The sequence below is a fragment of the Lygodium microphyllum genome, chromosome 29 (genome assembly GCF_053477565.2).
Source record: "Lygodium microphyllum isolate KBCC chromosome 29, Lygodium_microphyllum_v1.1.10, whole genome shotgun sequence".
Classification (NCBI taxonomy): Eukaryota; Viridiplantae; Streptophyta; class Polypodiopsida; order Schizaeales; family Lygodiaceae; genus Lygodium; species Lygodium microphyllum.
In genome coordinates this window covers 114,477,387-114,483,539 of record NC_141163.1, presented here as the reverse complement: position 1 = coordinate 114,483,539, position 6,153 = coordinate 114,477,387, and positions in this window count along the sequence as shown.

Sequence of the window (6,153 nt, the reverse complement as noted above, 5' to 3'; positions counted from 1 at the left end):
ATGAACCAACATGCTATGGTGGATGGAACTCCATGGAGAGAGAGAGAGAGAGAGAGAGAGAGAGAGAGAGAGAGAGAGAGAGAGAGAGAGAGAGAGAGAGAGAGAGAGAGAGAGAGAGAGAGAGAGAGAGAGAGAGAGAGAGAGAGAGCTCTTCCACATACACAACAAGCTAAGTAGATTCATGTCATAGTTTGTGATACATGGGATGATAACACAAGTGATAGGGTCTAAATATATATGCTAAGGTATTCACTTATATCTTTGATCCTTATTTCATGTTAAGTGGTGTATTTAAATACGCACTTGTACACACAATAATGTATGTTCACACACGAGGATAAATAAATCTAATAGCACTCGTGTTGTGAGTGAATCTTGGCCACCCAATGTTCACATTGAGAAAATACATCCCTACATCCACAATTCCTTGGACAATCATGCTATAGTATCCATAGCGATTATACCAATAGTACCATTTTCAAGGAGAAGCAAGTTTAGCTTTAGGTAGGTCACATCAATGGCCCCACAAAAATTGGGAAATGAATGAAGAGCTTAAAACCCCTTCTTCACCTCCATAAACTTAGGCTCTTTTTAAGGCCATTGCAACAACTGCCTTCAATTTTGTTCCAAAGATCATGCAAAGTCAAACAACAATATCCATAGAGCATCTGCACCCAACATGTTTAGAGACATTGATGCAATGCATGCCAAATGAGAGATGAAGGAATACAATGGTCACTTTTCACTCCACTAGAAATATTCTACTAAACACATTCTAAAGATATAGTGGAATCTTGCCTTGGCACAAGTCATTGTTTGGCGAACAAGTAAACAACAAGATCAAACAATTTGACAAGAAGATGAAAAACCTCTATGCATCATGCATCATCCATATATACAAAGGAAACATAATGATTATACTAGTTTATTGATGATTTGGACTTCACAAATACCAAGATACAAGTGATGGTTAGAAGCGACAATATTTCATGACACCAATAGCTAGCTATAAAGAAGGGAGTTGTTGCAAAAGAAAGGCATCGCCATCTTCGCTTTCTTCATCATGCGACGAGATACATGCATTTTGGATGCATATATCTAGAGTTTTCTCAATAATAGTCAACATTGTCAACAAAGTTTGTAGCAATGTCAGAAGCATGAAGCCTTGCCATTCGCACCCTAGTCAATAGACATGGATCGACATCAAAAAATTGCATTATTGCATCATTAGAAGAGTTGTTGGAGTCTAATGATAATGATGAGTGGTTGTCATTAGAGATTAATGAATTGCATTGTAAGTTTTATCTTGAAGATCAAAGGAAAATTGCAAAGATTTATGGTGGAAAGCAAGACAATTAGGCTTGAATATAATCGTTTAGTCATTTTATAGTGAGAGGGACTAGTGTGATGGAGAGACTATGGCTAAAGCCCCTCTTTCCTTCAATTGAGTGGCCAAGACTCATTATTTTAAGCAATTTTGTATTTTGGGTAATGTGTTATAGCATGTTAACAAGAACGGAATACTAAACCCATCAATACATGGGTTGTGAGTGGGAGTTAAGCTTTCACTTAAAGTCTTTCTTAGAACCAGTGATGACAACTAGCCATTAGTCTTATTCTTTGGGATTGCCCATATTGATATTTTCCATAATGTGTGGTTGTTTTATGCCCCCATATCATGCACACATAGGCATAGCACCCACATTCCACATTCTCGCATCAAATTTATTTTGGCTTAATCTTATAGCTCATTTTGTTATAACATGCTTTGTTCAACATTGTTCTAGAATATACTATGTGTTATTAATTCATTTTCTTCAATATAATGTATCCTTCATGATGCATTTCATAGGACTTTATCATTAGCGATATGCCACAATTCAAGATAAGAATTATTTGAACCCTAGTAAACACATTCATGATCTTAATTTTGTTGGAATGCACAACAAAGATTTCATTGAATCAAACATTAATGAAACTTGAATGTGCTTTCCATAGTGTGGTGGCATTTTATGGAAAAAATCGCTTATCTTAATTCATTATTCATTAAATCTTGTTCTAAAATAATGTCATGAACACAACATCCACAAGCTTTTTGCTAATTTTTTATTCATTATATTTTGTTCCAAAAAAAGGACATTAAGCCCCATATCATGGACACATAGGCACAGCGCCCAGATTCCACATTATTGCATCAAATTTATTTTTTGCCTAATCTTAAGAATGGTATAGCTCATTTCTTTATAACATGTCTTATTAATGCCTCTTCTTAATTCTACATCTCCTTCATGATGCATTTCATAGGACTTTACAATCAATGATATGCCACAATGCAAGATGAGAATAGTTTGAACTCTATTGACCATTTTGGCAACAAAGCATAGTTTCTTCCTTGCAATAAAACCCTTTAAGACAAAGAAGCTACTCAAACTTTCTTAAGGCATACTTTAATCATGTTGATTCTATAAATTTTCATGGAGACTTTAGACTTTTAATACATTTTGCACTAGACTATTGATGAATATAGCTAGTCAAGTTCAATTACATTTGTATTTCACCTTGCAATAATGTACATGGGTTTTTGAAAATCTAAATTCAAGCTATAATTGTTTTGGATTTTGATGGTACATTAATGTATTAATAATAATTCTCTCTCTCCCTCCCTCTCTCTAGACACCACACACACCCCCATACTCTAGAAAATGTTCTTACATTAATGTTAAAGATTAGATGTTTATATGAAAGGATTGATATTTTTACATTGATGTTGGATGATATGTTTGGAATAGAAAATCTAGGATCTCTCTCTCTCTCTCTCTCTCTCTCTCTCTCTCTCTCTCTCTCTCTCTCTCTCTCTCTCTCTCTCTCTCGCTATGTTTACATTCTGTTACATCAGACCATCAAGTCCTCAAAGAAAGTGACGAAAGACTATTAGGACTATGACACAAAGAGAAAATCACACTACTGGTGTAGAGCGAACAATGACCAGCCAATGGGCAGCAATGTCAGGAAGAACCAAGTCAGCTGATATCATAGAAGAAATCTACCATACCACTAAACCTCGAATACGGGCCACTGCCTGAGACTGAATCAAAAAGAAAGGCATTCCGAGTTCGCCAAATATGTCATAAGGCATTCCATCTAAGGAACGGGAACATGCAAGAATAATCAGAATGCAAAGAAGACACGGAGGGCAGCTTTCCCATGATCCATGACCGGATTGTTATCCGGAGCTAAGGTCGTCGAGAGCTAGACGCTAGAAATAAAACACCAAATCGGTCGCGCTACTAGATAAGAGGAAAAAAGATGAAGCAATGTTTCATCACATGTAGTGCAAAATACACAACGACTAGCAAAGATCTTTCGGGCACGCAACACCTCTCCAGTTGGAAGACCACCAATTAGCAATCCACGAGAAGACTTTTCCCTGCTGATAGGGAACCTTAGACTTCCAAAGATGAAGGAATCTTTCTTGCCACTTCTTTTTTCCGTCCCTAATATGCCATAATTTATTCACCTTTGTAGTGACCCATCTCTTGGCCTCCACCATCTAATGGTATATCTGGTTAGCACACCTCTTCTCAAAATCATCTGGAATCACAAACTTCCAATCACACCATGGATACAATGGTTATAGCACTAGTAAAGGAAAGAACCTCTGAAGTGTGACCTGTATGGATGACCAAATATCACAATATCCACGGGGTACCTGAAAGTGTTGACGAATACACCGAAATGAGTAAAGACAGGACTGCCCAAGAATAACACCGTCAAAAACTGTCTGCAACCCCAAACTAGCCATCTAATTAAACTTGAGTCTATGCAAATCTTTGTCCGGCCAATCCAATAACCTGGAGGAGGCTAAGACCTCTCATTGCTGTGAATTCGCCTCCTTGCAAATCTCAGGAGGGCGCCAAACTGAAAAACATAAGATCTCCTGTCAGGATGCAATCAAATGAGAAAGGAGAAAAGACTGGGTGGTCTTAATTGGTCTTGACGAGTTGAGCACATCCCACCAGGAGGCACAAACAACCATATTACCATGAGAGATACCAATCTTTTCAATGAAAATTTTTGCAATGTCCGACCAAGGATGACTCTATACACATAGCACATGCAAAAGGGCCAACCTCAAGGCTTTCATATGCTAATTAACATCCAACAGGGCTACTCCCCCCATTCGTTTAGGCCTAGTCACATGCTGCCACGAAATCCAAACTTGACCCAACCGATTCCCCTTCTTTTTCCACAACATAAACATGATAGGCTGAACAAGTTCCAAAAGGGACTTCTTAGTCCAGGGAAGAAGTGGCAAAAAGAACGATATCATACTGATCATAATACTTTGAACAACTTTCAATCTGACACGTAAAGGTCAGCCTTGAGATTTCAAGTACATGAATCTGTCATGAATCCGAGAGGCCATCCAATCCAGTAAGGCCCAAGGTGCCTACCTCCACCCCAATAGGATATCCCAAGTGTCTGGTTATATTTCCCTTTGGGATCACAATTCCATGCCAGGGCTTGCAGATCAGTCTCCGTACAGGAGAGAAGTGTAGATTTCTACATATTAATATGAAGACCAGATGCCAAAGAAAAAAGATTCCATGCCACCATTTCCCAATTAACATTAGTGCAATCATCCTTAAGGAACATAAAAGAATCATCTGCCAAAGATTGACCCACAAGTTGAGTACCACTGGGAAGAGTCAAGCTAACTATCTCGCCTTGATTGGCCAACTTGTCCAACAATGAGAGCATCGGGTGAGTGACCAAAGCAAACAGCAAAGGGTTGAGAGGGCAGCCTTGCCTAAGAGATCGAGATAAGGCAATTTCTTCCGTGATCCCTCCATTAAGAGCAATACGAGCTACAGCTCCCTTGCCAATAATGTCAACAAGAGAAACCATGCGAGGGCCAAATCCCATTGTAGACAATAATTGCCACAAAAAAGGCCAACTAACATGATCAAATGCCTTCTCAATATCGAGCTGAAGCATTACCTCTTGCTGTCCTGAAGCTTTAGCATAGTCAATTCCTAGTTGAACATTCAAGATGTTATGCATGATATTCTGACCTTTAATGAAACCATATTGACATGGATGAACTAGGTGCAAAAAAACTTTCTACAATTTTTTCGCAATGATTTTGGAGAAGATTTTATATAACGAACCCATAACGGGAATAGGTCTCCATTGTTTCAAAGGGTAGGGGAGGGAACCTTGGGCAACAACCAAATGACAACAATCTTCCAATCAAATGGCATGGTACCAAAGTTCCACACTTGCTGGCACAAGCGAGTCAATGGGTCTTTAAGCTGCTGCACATTAGCTGAAAACAACTCATTAGGAAGCCCATCCCAGCCAGGGCTTTTCCTTCGGGGTAGATGGAATAGCACTTCTTCCACTTCATCTTTTGAAATATCCGCCTCCATTAAGTCCACCCATTCTGGTTTGACCTAGTTGCTTACCAACTCAGAAATATAGCAGTGAGCAGAGAGGACAGCATCAGAAGAATTCTCTTGCGGTCCCAACAAGGACTTATAAAAGTCAACACACATACGAATGATGGCAACCACATTCGTCACCATAACACCCTGTTCATCCATTAAGTGCACAATATTTTTCCTAGTATATTTCTAGTGTAGGCGAGCAAAGAATTGATGGGATTGGCAATTATTATCATATAAAGCTTCTGCTCTTGCCAACAGTTTGTATTTTGCATATTCTTGTTCTTGAAGAGAATGAACCTGCCTTTCAACCATTCAATGCATGTGATCAATTCGTCATTAGAATCCCCTGATTGACTTAAAGATGAGGAGTGGGCCAATAAAGATTGGGCATTCTGCAATTCAACTCGTAAAGAGGAAGCCTGCTGAATACCATACTAACGGGATAATTGTTGGGCATTGTCCCTAAAAACAGCCCATGCATCCCTCCCTCCAGATAGGACCTTCAAGCTAAAGGAAGCAATCAGTTGCTGAACATATTCCAAAATTTGATTCTGCTGCAGAAAAGATTGATTAAAACAAAGTGGCAATCGAGCAAGAAGAGCCTTAAATACATGAACAAGTCTATGGGTCATTTCCAAGACCAAAGGGTAGTGATCTGATAAGACATGCTGTCGTTCCACCCACATGTCAATAACTACATGAA